General features: G+C 38.5%; 1 protein-coding gene and 1 pseudogene across 4 annotated transcripts in view; both read right to left on the reverse strand.

Moving 5' to 3' along the window:
- The window catches only part of DCLK1 (doublecortin like kinase 1), a 237456-nt gene that overhangs the window by 144814 nt on the left and 78457 nt on the right, over positions 1 to 14185 (reverse strand). The gene's annotated exons all lie outside the window — the stretch shown is intronic.
- On the reverse strand, positions 4449 to 4541 carry LOC139791849 (U2 spliceosomal RNA; annotated as a pseudogene).

Raw genomic sequence — 14185 nt, forward strand, 5'->3', positions numbered from 1 at the left:
TGGTTGATGAGAAGCTCCACATGAGCCAGCAACATGCACTTGCAGCCCAGAAACCATATCCTGGGCTGCATCAAAAGGAGCACGACCAGCAGGTCAAGGGAGGTGAATCTCCCCATCTATTCAGCTCTTGTGGGACCCCACCTGGAGTGCTGTGTCCAGTTTGGAACCCCCCAACATAAGAAGGACACAGAGCTCTTGAACTGAGTCCAGACAAAGGCCACCAGGATGATCAGAAGGCTGGAACACCTCTCCTGCAAAGCCAGGCTGAGGGAGTTGAGGTTGTTCAGCCTGGAGAAGAGGAGGCTCTGGGGAAATCTTACAGTGGCCTTACAGTATCTGAAGGGGGCTCAGAGGAAAGCTGGGGAGGGACTTTTTAGAAGGGCATCTGGTTATAGGACAAGGTGCAATGGCATTAAACTAGAAGAGTGGAGACTTAGAATAGGTATTAGGAAGAAATTCTTTACTGTCAGAGTGATTCTATGACCTGAGTAGTTTTTGCATGATATTCTGATTCAAAAATTAGTGGTATTCAGTATTCAGTATCAGTGCCTGTTTAACAGTTCTCAAATAGCAGCTGCAACTGGGAAATCGCCCTGAATCACAGAATCATAGATTGGTTTGGGTTGGAAGGGACCTTAAAGATCATCTGGTTCCAACCCCCTGCATAGGCAGGGACACCTCTCACTAGATCAGGTTGCTTAAGGTCCCATCCAACCTGGCCTTGAACACTGCTAGGGGGGGGGTAACCACAACTTCCCTGGGCAACCTGTTCCAGCATCTCATCACCCTCATAAGAAAAGACAGCATTTCTAGCAGGGATCCAAAGGGACTAGCACTGGGCTTGATGACATTTAACAGTATTATTGTCTTTCAGTCAGTGACCCTAAAATAAATATAATAAAGTCATTGCTGATGAGATTTATGACACACAAGGATAGGCACAATATGTAAGAAGTACCTTGAAAATCATGTTTATAGATTTCTAATCATTCAACAGTGCTACCCTGGACACTCAGGTGACATCTGTACAAGTAAATTGAACATTTCCCTGTGGGAAGTGTGTTAGTTAAGTCAGGCCAAAAAGCATTCAAGGGAGCCTTCAAATGCTTTAATGTTATGAACAAGTGAGTTCCATTGACAGGAGATACTACAGAGTGCAAGACAGACAGAAGAAAAAAGAAAATGTATAAAATGTGACATATGAAAAAAAAACTGAGCAAACTGGAATTGTTTATCATGGAGAAAAAAAAAGACTTGATCATAACCATTTGAATACAGAAAGGTCTACTGCATGGGAAAGTGTATGTTACTAGGAAAAGAAGAAATTTCATCAAAAGTAAGGAGGATTTAGGTTAATCTTTAGGAAAAGCTTCTTGACAGCAAGAATAGGAAAATACTGGAAAAGATTCTGCAGAGAAGTTGCAGAATCTCTTGCTAATTGAAGTTTTAGACAAACATAAGCCAAGACCTGGTTGTGCCTTCAAAAAGAGGGGCTGACTCAAAGGGTCAGTGGTCCCTTTGAAGCCCTTTCAAGTATGATACTATAGCACGATACTATAGCAGACACACAAAGAATAAATACAATTCCCCACTTGTGACAGAAAAAATATCCTTCTCCCTCTTATGCTGCCAAAAAGTATTTACTTTACAAAACATAATTACTTTAATCAAAGATTAAAAAGTTTGCAAAGTCACAGAAACCCAAAGCCTACATAGACACTTGTGAGTTCTGCTTGTGTATCCTCTTGTATTGACAAAAATAATTTAAAAGACTCAGGCACTTTGTGAGTCATTAGATTAAAAACTCGAGATACTCCCAGTTTTGGTTTGCAGAGGAAAGTTTACGTCCAAATCAGCCTACTGGGGGTATTTTGGTCAACTCATCTGTAAAGATGACATTTTCTGCAACAAAACAATGCTCATGTTTGCTGATCTTGAGTCCCATGTAAAGAGCAGACACAAAGTGTCAAAACCAAATTTGTTTTACATTCTTCTTGACAAACTTTTTGAATATCAAGAAGATGGGATGCAGAAAGTTCTGTCTTCTGTACACAAGGCATTTTCTTGTAGTAAAATATAGATGTAGAATGAGAAGTTTCAGAAAAAAACATGATACAGTTGGCATTGTTTGTAAACCCAGCATCTGTTTCTACAATCTTTGCTCTGCATATCAAACATCCCTGCGTGTTCCCCTTTTATAAGTAATTTTTAAGATAAAATGAAAGAATAGAGCCAAGGGCATCAAATCATCATTCTGTGCCACATCAAGTACATAAATGACAACCCCTGAGCCATTCAATAATGTAAGAGCAGAAACTGTTCTTTTTCCCTCGGAATACCCAACCTGAATGAAAAATGTATTTCTAATACCATGTGAAGTTAATAGGAGATATTAATTTCTCTGAGAGACTGAGTATCATCACAGAAGGATCAGTCTAAACCTATTTGATTTTGCAAACTCTGAAAGTGATAACATCAGGGCAAGATTATAGCTTCTGAAGTAAAGTATCTTTATATTCAGACAAAATTTCTGGCCCTATCTGTAAGTAGAAAGTGGACTTTCAACCCTCACACACAGACACTTGCTTATACATACAACTGTAACTTTTAGGGCCATTCAAGTACGTCTTCAGCTTAAATAACAGGCATCACAAGACCTGTATATTATGGTCATAAGCATTTTAATTTAAAGTTGAGATTGTAACTAAGAAGGATCTGAAAACCATGATCAGTTGTGCCACCTCAGAATGAAAGGTATCTGTCCACCTCTCACATTAGTTTAGCTCCCTGCATTAACAGTGCCTAGAGCTTAGAACCTAATAACATTTCTAATGGTTTACTTTTTTCCATAAGAAATTACATTAAACTTCAGAATTAAATGTAAAAAATATTTACTGTTTCTATTTGAGATTTATCACCTACTGACCATGCAATGAAAAACAGCAAACAGTAAATCCCTATTTAACTTTCCCATGTTATTCATTATTGTATGGACCTCAATTTCATTTCCCTCTGGTTGGCCTTCCTCTTCTTTCTAAAATGTTTTAGTCTTGGAAGAAGTTTCAGGTCCTTTTTTTTGATGCCTTCTACTCTTCTCTGTATACCAGAGAAAAAACAATGCTGGGCAGGGCTGCATGCACAACCTGAGAAGTGTGCTTGCCACCTGTGGGGCCATGGACATCAGCAGCATCTGCTGGTTTGTCTCCAAACTGCTTCTAACACCTCTTTTGCATCTTTGACCACTGCTATGTATTAAAGCTGAGGCTTTGAAAATATAATCCAGTTTAACTTCCAGATCTTTTACCTTAACAGAAACAGCTGATTTAGAAATGATTGCATGTCTGGTTAAATGCATCACTTTTCATCTGCTGACAAGAGTTACATTTGTATTTCCTTTCTGGCCACTCGTTTAATATCATGAACTACTTGTGTAAGTCTTTGCCACAAGCTTTAGCACTGATTTTCCCAATAAGAACCATGCTGTCAACCCAACACTGCTTCTTCTTCCTATCTATTTATGAGCATGATAAACAGGACAAGTCTTAGCACAGAACCTTCTGGGACTTCATTATGAACCCGATCTTATTCCCACCATCTGTTTCCCAGCTTTTCATTCATTACAGGCTAAAAAGACCTTTTCTTCCCATGATGCTTCCTTATTTATCCATTACTCCAGCCTTCAGCATATAGCTCAGATCATTGTTTCTTAGCTGACATATAGTGCTCCACATAAATGAACCTTGAAAAGAAATCTGAAGTTAGAGGATGTAAGAAAACTTGAGGGCAATCACGCTGGGTATTTCATATACAAGAAATGGTAAAGCTGTACATAAAAAAAAAAAAAAACAAAAAAACCACAAACCTAAGCCTGTTCATTTGTAAGCTATGATTCCTAAATAACTAAAGATTTTTTAAAATGTTGAATATGGAATCAAGCTTCCCAAATGTCAAATAATTTTTGGTTTTTTTATTGGGTTTTGGTTGGTTGGTTTTGGTTTTCCTAATTCATGCTTACATCTGACATTTTATTTATTTGTGCAAACACGGGGCTTCTGCCAGAAATAAAAGCTATGTTCTATTGCATTCAAGTCTACTCTTTGCATACTAAAATTAGACATAGTTTAATTCTCCAGACTTACCTGTAGACCTCTTGGCCATCTTATCATACATAATATTTCGTGCCTGTGATGAAGGTTGAGTCAAGTGAAAGCAAAAGGGTCAAAGAAAGGCTACAAAACAATGCAGAGGATTGCAGGGAAGTGTGAGAGAGGAGTCAGTTCTACAAGTCTTAATTTTACAGTAAAAGACTCAACAGATCTTTTTATACTCCACTTCTTCATCTCAGCAGTTTGTGTTCCAGTTCAGTCTAGACATGGTTTAGGAAAAGACTACACTGTGAATTGTCCAAAACCTAACACTATAAAGCCATGCTGCTTGACCCACAAGCAACACAGTTCCTGTCTTCATTAAGGACATATCAAATTTTAAACTGATAAGAACAGATACTACACTTGATGTTAGCCAAAAGGCCAAGAAGCAATGTTCAGCTTGAATTCTCTTTATAACCAGCCCATTCCATAGAAACATTTTTCCTTTGTGCTCTCTGCTTCCTTGTCACAGCTGCAAAATTGTCATTTGTGTACCCTAGCATCCACCCTCATGTGCCCATAGAAAGGGGGCAACCAATCCATTTGCAATTACTGTGTCTGGGTAATGGATACCTCATCATAAAACACTTCAGCCTGAGTTGTTCTGTGTTCAGCAATTACAGATTGGCTTCCAAAAGAATTTATTTTCATCTTTTCTTTAAACAGCATAAATCACAAAGCTATAGTTGCTGATCTGGATGACAACAAGATTCACATGAACGTTTACAAAGCTATTTGCTTGCATTTCTCTATTCAAAAAAAACAGCCTCACAAATTTCTCCACGAGGGTTAAAGGATTTGGGTTGTGTTGGAAGGGGGTTTCAAATCCGTCCTCAGTGAAGGAGAACACTTAGGAACTTCCTTAAAGAGAAGCTGCTGAAAGGCTCCCATGACCTCCCTTCCTATGAAACTCAGACAGGATTCTGACTTAAGCAGGAGGTTAATGAGTTGAACAGCCCAACGTGTTCATTTGATAGGCAGTGATGAAAGGCCAGCAGTCACATTTCATTTGTCTGAACATAAGCTGATTTATTGCTTACAAGTAATATGGCTGGCTCAGGACATGTGTCTGAGTAATGGTATATTTCAAACACTATTACAGAAACATTCAATTCAGGTAGAGTACAATAACAGCTCAGAAAAATAAGTGCATTTTTAAATGCTGTTTCAAGGTATCCTTTTTCTGTGTCATCCCATCTGAAGAAGAAAAAAAAAAGAAAATATATTTTTTCCCAATAAAAAAGATTTTTTTATATGTATATCTAGCTGGAACACCACAATTATTTGCTACCACTTATATATATATATACATATATATATATACATATATACATATACATATACTTATATATATATCTATACATAACCACTTTAATCAGATTCACCTTTAAATTTTAAAAATAGAATTGCAGTCTATTTATAAAGAGATTTGGAAAAGTTTTTTCACCTTACATATGCTTTCAAATCTTCATATTCCCTCACCTTCCACTTGTATCAGTATCTCCAGATAGTCTGATGCTTTACTACCACTTTGGATGAAAAAGAAAGCTCAGACCCACTAAATAACAAAGACCCAGAGAAACTAATTTAATAGCCCAAACCAGGCTGGCCATATGACTCAGTGTTAGATTACTTTTTAAATTTTTCAGAGAATCACAGAATGGTTTATACTGGGAAGGACCTTAAAGCTCATGTAGTTCCAACTCCCCTGCAATGGGCAAGGACACCTCCTGCTCAATCAGTTTGCTCAAAGCCCCATCCAACCTGGTCCTGAACACTTTCAAGAATGAGGCATCCACAACTTCCCTAGAAAACCTGTTCCAGTGCCTCACCACCCTCACAGTAAGCAAGGAGTTTTAAATGGGAGAAAGACTAAAAACGTTTTCCTTACAGGATAACCAAAGGAAGGAGAATTGCAAGCAGCAGTGGGATCAACAGCACTAAAGGAATACAAGAGAAGCTGAGTGACAGAATAAGAGGCAGGAGATTGATAGGGGATACCAAGGTGAATCAGACCAATCAGAAAGGATGGATATAGTTACACAGAAATTGTACATTGTACAAAAGTCAAATTAATTACCCTTATGCTGAGGGAAAATATTAACCAAGGATAGGTTAAACAGAGAAAGTTCCTAAGCTGTTTAAAAGGAAACAGTGGGGAGGCTGAAAGGGGTCTATACTTGAGAAGGCAGGAACAGAGAAATGGAGGTGACCAGACAGTCTGTCTGCTCCAAGGCCAGATGGTTCTGAGATGGAGAAACCTCCATAAGGAGCACTACCCAAGGCAGGAGTATAAATGGAGAGCAACACAAAGTCTGACTTCTTGCAGCAGAAGATTTTGGGGTTTAGATCTGAAGTGGGCATTCTAGAAAGAGCAAAAGAAGTGAAGGAACATAAAATCGGATGCCCTGGTTTCTCTTGTCTGTGCAATCACTGCTCCATTTTCTGCCCCCCTTTAAATTCACAGGCAGGAAGCACTTGCTCACAGTGTTCAATCTGGGAATTCCCATTCCCATACCAAGGCCAGTTTTTATTTTCCCTCCTTTGATGTCAAACATTCAAAGAATCTCTTCCTTGTCCCCACCTGTCCTCTACACTGTATCCCCTTAACAAGTTATTGCAACAAGGAGCAGTGGTGTAATATTAATAAATACCATTTGAAAGTGTCTGTAAAGTGGGCTGTAGAAGAGAAAAATAGATTGGTATTTCATGTACTATTTTTTTTAATATATTCTATTTTTTTTTAAATAGACAGAAAGATTTTTTTTCAGACAGAAAAAACTTAAAAGTACCTCAGTGTTTCACTAAAAAGAGGACTCATTGTGGTAGTATTTGTTTTAAATGGTTCATTTAAATAATACCAGGTACAAAGATTTGGTATCAGCAGACAACACGATGGCATTTTGTCTTAGTCAAGAGTAAAGATACTAATGAAAACGAAGGCAGCAAAGTCTTCTTGTCAGGGAGATCTTGGGAGACAAAGCTGGAAAGAAACTGCAGGAGCCTCAGCAAGAAACAAAGCATCCACAGCCAACAGCAAAGCTCATGTTTACCCAGTTTTGTAGAGATGATTTCTCAGGAAATAGGACTGGAATTGTTCTCATTTTGCTAAGTAAGAAAGGGCTACAGACCTCATTTGAAGATGAAGCTCATAAGCCATTTACAGTAGTAGCAGCATGAAGGAAACATTTATTGCTTTTGAAACAGGAAAACAGGAGCTGTATCAAGTGTCCCAGGCATCACCGACAAAGCAAGAAGGAAGCCTCCCCCTCAGGCTCCCTCACAGCCACCACTGCCAACTTTTACTGCCAATTTATGCCACGCCTGTCTCTGCAGTACCCACTTACCTCCAGAGTTTGAAATATTTGAGAACTTCTCTCTCTGGTAACTGGCTGCCCTACTAAGAAAGGGTTAAGACACTTGAAAGCCTTAATATGTATTTCTTACAACACAGGGCTTCCAAGTAATTTTTGTAATTCAGTCTTGAGGCAGGGTAATGATGTTCCATCTGATCTAACTACAGTAACTTACTGCTCTGTTGGCCACTTCTTGCTGACAAATCTGCCCTGCACATGACTCTCAGGAAAAACTGTGTCTGTAATGGGAAAACACCATCCTCACTTTGCAGTCCCTTTCCAGAGATGGTTGGGTCAGTTCTGTGATGAACTTTACAAGAGCTACAGTACTGAAAGCCACAGTCTCCAAAAGGAGTTATAGGTTATCAACTTCTATTGCACTCATTACAAAAGCTGATGCAAAAGTGGAAAAGAAATTAAGTCAGTACTGATTCTGAAGTTCTCCTAAGTATATTCCAGAGTATATTAATTGTCACTGTAATATGAACTGCACATCCAGAAGGACCATTCCTTCCAAAATGAAATAACAACTACCTACTGAAAAGTCTTTATTCAGCTGTAAAACCTGACATGAAATTTAAGTGAAAAAAAAAAATAAAATAAAAGCACCACCCAAAACTGCTGGAGGGAAATCCTTTAATACAGACAAATCTTTATTCTAAACTACTAAAACTCATTGCTTTTCCTTCCTCAGTAATATCAAATGATTATGTTTTCCCATAAATGCTCATAGATTGGAAACACTCCAAGAATATAAATTCAGTGGTATGGCAATATGCTTTTCCTGCTTTAAGCAATAGCTTTTTTCTTGCATTGTATAATGGGATTTTTACATTGATGAAGTAAAATCCCATACAACACTGCTGGTTTTGTCTCTGTTTTGCTGGCAATTTCTGTCTCCCTTGTTTATGATCCACTCCTCCATGTCTCCATCCTTAGAAATAGTTGACATCCCAAAGACAAAACAAAAGCAGGTATGGTTTCAGAAATCCAAGCATTCCTAAACAGATAGAAAAGATTGACAGATTCCCCTGGTTTTTCTCAGTCCTATTGCAATTTTAAGTGCCTCAAATTTATCCCTTTCTCTCTGTAAAATAGATCTACAACATAATGTAAGCTGTCACATTTTGGGTATGTAAGCAATGCAGCTTTGCCCTCTGAATCTTATTAATGGTAATTTTTCTCTACATTCTTCTACTGGAGTCCTAATTCTAGCTGAAACTCCTGCCATTACCTGGATTGAGACATGGATTAACAGGTCATCTTTTTTTAACTTCCAAATTACTATTTCTTGTTTTGTTGTTTGTCATTTTTTTAATTTGCCAGTTTATTCCAATGATGGTTTTCAAAATGTAGCACATCACCAATTAAAAAAAAATAAATCACACATTACTTCTATCTCTACATCTGTAAAGTTCTGTAATTATGAATAAAATTCAAATTGAGTCAGCAAGAAGTCAACACTTTAAAAACTGAAAATACAGACCATTCCATACATATTTTGTATCCCCATGAGAAAAGTAGCAATACTGAACCCTGATCCTAAATTTCTGGGTGGTTACCAGAAGTTTGTCTGCTGGAATGTACTGTATGATCTTAAAAGGAATTTGCATGAAAAGTAGACTTAACTTGATTTTTTAAAAGTTCTGAAATTAAATGTACATCTCTCATCATCCCACGGGCATCTACAAGTTACTAAAATCTTTGTGCTAGAATTGCAAGGAAAAATCCATGTATTTCAAAAGCATTCAACTGCTGTCACTTGGAATGCAAGACAATTGGCATATCAGTATAACCCAGGATAATAATGCACAAGTTGAAATAAAGCCAAGCTCCAAAATCATATCACTAATCTGCTGCTATATGCCAAGTAATTGTGTATCTGCAGCACTGCACACAGAACTTATTTGCAAAGCATTTAAATGAGGTTGGCACACATTTCAAGACCTTTCCACAATAATGCAGATGAGCAATTATTCTGGCTGCATCCCTGCTTCTTAGATGTTAGGCCATAACTAAGTAACTTATGGATAAAAAGTGTCTGTCAGTGCTACCTGGAGATAGAAACAAGTGAAGATCAGTAGGAAGCTGGGAAGAGAAGTAAAATTAACCAGAAGAAGAAGAGTGTTTATGTAACTGAGGCACATTATACTGCAGCATTTAGTTTCATTCCAGGGGAAAGAAAGATGTAGGAAGCTGAGATGACATTTGGGTTGGATCTTCATTGAGCAAAACAAGGAATGGTAACTTAGCCAGACAGACCCAGCAACCTCAGAACATGGCAGTCGTAAGATGGGTGCTGAAACTTCTACTTCCACTTACATTTCCATATCTATAGTCCATGTTTTTTGAGTGTTGACAGCTGAGCTCATCAGAGCTTCAGGCAAGAGAAAAGCCTATAAACACAGGCATTGATGACAGCACTGGTGAAGAGACTGGCCTGAGACTATGATACGTGTCATCTGACACGGCGACATGCCAGTGCCTGCTTTACTCTGGATATTTACATACTAGGAAAATCTGAATTTTTTATAAATCCACAGATTATGGCATTCAGCAGAAGCTAACTAACCAGCTAGCTGCTTGTAATTGTGATTCTATTTGGTTTCAGAAAAAAACAACAAAAACACCAAAAAAAAAGCCAACAAAAAAAACCCCCACCCAAAAAAAACCCAAAAAACCCCAACAAAACAAACAAACAAAGATTTCCCAAAGTTTAGGTTTGTAGAGCAAGCCAGTGATGGGAAAGAAAACTTGAAGGGACAGTCTTTACAAAATGCTGTAAAATTGATACATGGAGCACTGACCACATTTGCACAACCTTAGGAAAATGCTGCAGATGTTACATTTTAGCAGAAACATTGCAATCAACTCTCACCCCTTACTGGAGATTTATTCTACACTCAAAAAAGCTGTGGAAAGCACTAGGACCTACAAAATTACATGGCATTTCTGTTGAAGAAAAATAAAAACAGGGAGAAGATATAGAAAATAAAGGCAGATGGGAGTCAAGAATGGTTACTCTTTTTTTAATTAATGCAGAGGGAAATAATTTTATTTTGAAAGGTTTTTATTGCCTGTTACCATTCTTTACTGTTCCTCCAAGCATGATGGTAGCAAACCACCCCTGTACTGAAAACAATTTATTTTCTCAGCCTAGGTGTTGGTACAGAACCCTCTCCTAGTCACCCCAGTTCATATAATCTAAAATCCATTAAAATCTTGAAACCATCCATGTTCCAGGCTTAACAAATTTAATCTTGGTCTGGTCTGAACTGCCAACTTCTGGAATCCAAACTAAACTGGTTTAGCCTTCATTAGCCCTATATCCATTCCTGAAGAACTTAAAATCATAGAATCATAGAATTGGCTGGGTTGGAAGGGACCTCAGAGATCATCAAGTCCAACCCTTGATCCACTCCCGCTGCAGTTACCAGCCCATGGCACTGAGTGCCACATCCAGTCTCTTTTTAAATATCTCCAGGGATGGAGAATCCACCACTTCCCTGGGCAGCCCATTCCAATGCTTGATCACCCTCTCCCTAAAGAAATTCTTTCTAATGTCCAACCTAAACCTCCCCTGGCACAACTTGAGACCGTGCCCTCTTGTCTTGCTGAGAGTTGCCTGGGAAAAGAGACCAACCCCCCCCTGGCTACCCCCTCCTTTCAGGGAGTTGTAGAGAGTGATGAGGTCTCCTCTGAGCCTCCTCTTCTCCAGGCTGAACAGCCCCAGCTCCCTCAGCCCTTCCTCACAGATCCTCTGCGCACAAAAATACCACAGAGGTGAAGGTCTTCAGCTTGGATTATTATGTTAACTCAAAGTGAAATGCATAAGAAAGGCCTTCTTCCAGTTCATCCCTTATTACCTGCTCACTTCCATCTAAAACTTGTCAGATCTCTGCATGGAATCCTTCCTGTCCTGACTCTCTCCCGAGCTTTGACTCCTTTATTATCTTTCATTCTGCATGTCCTGGTCCTGTGGATGGTACTCAAATGATCCTCTCAGCCAGTGGTCTCCAGCAATTTGGGGAAGTTTTAAAGCAAGACTCCTTTTTAAATTAACCATCCTGAACTCCATATTCTATTTATATTTCTAATTAATGCTGTGTATCTCCTGCTACCATTTGGTAAGAATTTCTGCATTTTCAGAATTAAAGCTGAAGCTTCGGTTTAAATAAATTGTCAGCCTATATTTCCTTCAAATGCTACAAAATTCAGCTTTGTGAAGCATTTTATGTATTTTACACATTCTGTTAAAAAATTTACCAATTAGCAATACAACCATCCCTCCTCCACAGCTTTACCTCCTACAAGAAGCCTGCATAATTGAAACTTTCATTTTACTTGCAACTTCCAGTAGTAATTACCCTCTAATAATACGTGTCAAAATGCTTAGCACCCAGGGATTCTTAGTAAAAATTCTGCTAGCTCCAGTTGATGGATACTTGAAAAATACTACCATTTCTGGTGACCTGAAATTTTTTTTCTAGGGAAGTTAACAATGCTCACTAATAGAAACAAATATTATGTGACAAGGTAAAAATAAAAAGGTGTTTTAGCAAAACCCGCACTTTTCAGACATTTGAACAACCCCTAAATATGACTTTCCTACTTGTACAATTAGAACAAGAGAATAGAGATGAAATGTAAGACTTCAAAGCTCTCAAATGCAGCACTCCCTTGAAATGGATGCACAAAGGTAGTTTATGATCAACTACTGCAACCTTCTGAGTAACTCAGGATGCAGCCATGCCCATCACTTTTACAGCTGCAATTGCTGTAGTTCAGAAGTCTAAAAAGGCAACGCTGTATACCAGAAACACCTAAAAACCCCACCTTAATTCATAGAGTTTGCAAAACAATTATAAAAATGTGACAGTTAAACCAATAAAAAACACTCACAAACCACCAAAAAGCCCTAAAAAAGCCAACAAAGACAGAAAACAGAAAAGGAAATGCAGTGGTTTTATGTATGAAAGATAATAATGACGACTGTGCAAGCCAGGTAACATCACTAGCCCCAAACCCTCACCCATGGGGTTGAGTTGTGCTGGGTGGCAATCTATTAAACAAGTTCACCCAATGTGAGGTCTTCAGGACCTCCTTAGTGTCTCTCTAAGTACTTTATCCATAAATTACTTGCTTTTTACCAAGGGAAGACTCTGAACACCATCTTGGAATGCGGACACTGCCAGCGCAGAAGGCTGCAGCAGGACTTATCTGCTGGGTGTTCACTGTAGCTGACAAGAATATTAAGAAGTACAAAGGATTAACACAGAGCTGCAGTTCTGTTCCAAAGAGCTTCTAATTAAGATTATTCTCCAGCCAGACTGCTTGCATTTCAACTCAATCCAAAGCACTTGCACTTGTGTGGCTAAAGAACAGCAACATGTCCAATCTGGGTACCACTCAACCCAAAGTCCTGCTAAGGAAATTTTCTGCCTCTGGCCTTAATCCAGAACACCAGTCCCTTCACATCCTACACATGGCTTCAAAGAAAAGTAGCAACCAGTTTTGGTTTTGAGAAGTCTGTCTCATACTCTTTGACAAGCTAAATTGTGCAGATCTCTAGAAGCATCCCAAAGCCAGAGTCTGGTTTTCCAGAAAGATGGCACTGAATCACAGCAACACATTCATACAAGTGGCACCACCACTCTGTGAAAAAATTATATGAAAAATAATTTTGGTGAAGGTTTAACCCAGTGATGGGAAGGAAAAAAAATTCCAGCAAAATAGTGCACAAGTGGTGTAGAAACATCCCAACCTCTGACACATATGGTTGGAAAAGGTAGAATTTATTACACAGTAAAATCAACAGGCAAGCAACTTTTAACTCGAATAAGACACTAGAAAATCCTTGGTTTGTCATCAAAAAGTACATTTTTATTTCTGAGTGGATCTGTTTAACCTAGTCTGATTAAAATTTAGCCCACTGGGTTGTCCAGCCTATGTTTTTGCTTTTTGTTTTGGTTTGGTTTGAAGCTTGCAAACTTGAATTGGAAAGATGTAACTTCAAAACTAAGTAATCAAATATTTACCACTACACAGGAAACAAGTAACCACATGGTTTCCTTACTACAGATGCAAGGGAGGTTACAGAATGTCAGAGGTCATCAACAGAAGTTTGCAACTATCATAAATTCACTTGGTCTGACACCCCGTTCTTGGAGGTTGTCCCTAAACACTGCCAATTTTCAGCTCCAGTTCCATAATATTGTTTCTTCTGTGGTCTTGAGAAGAGGGAGCAGCTGTTTGAGCTTGGTGAAATTAGGCTTTCCCAGTAAATGTCATAAACATACGGAATCAGAAACATCTACAAAAGAAGTAAAAAGGATTTCTGTCTTCTGAAAGGGCTCCAGCTAAGAGAAGCAGAGGCTTCTGCCACATGAAGAATTCTTAAACTAGGAGACCTAGTATGCTCCTGGCACTGAAACCATTCCCTGCCAAAAGTTTTTCAGGAAGCTATTCTGGCATGGATTTTGTTGGACACCATGACTTGACAGCTGAGCTTTAATGGTTACATGACAAAGTGGAATGGTAGCATGGTTTAGATTCATGTTATAAAATCCTATTTCAGTTTCATTTGTATTGAAATAGTTAGAACCGAATCCTAAAACTCTAAACTTCCAAAACAGCTCCCTTTAACCTAACAGAAAACTGTTGCATATTGTCAGCTCATAA

Source organism: Heliangelus exortis, chromosome 1 (assembly GCF_036169615.1).
Source record: "Heliangelus exortis chromosome 1, bHelExo1.hap1, whole genome shotgun sequence".
Taxonomy (NCBI): domain Eukaryota; kingdom Metazoa; phylum Chordata; class Aves; order Apodiformes; family Trochilidae; genus Heliangelus; species Heliangelus exortis.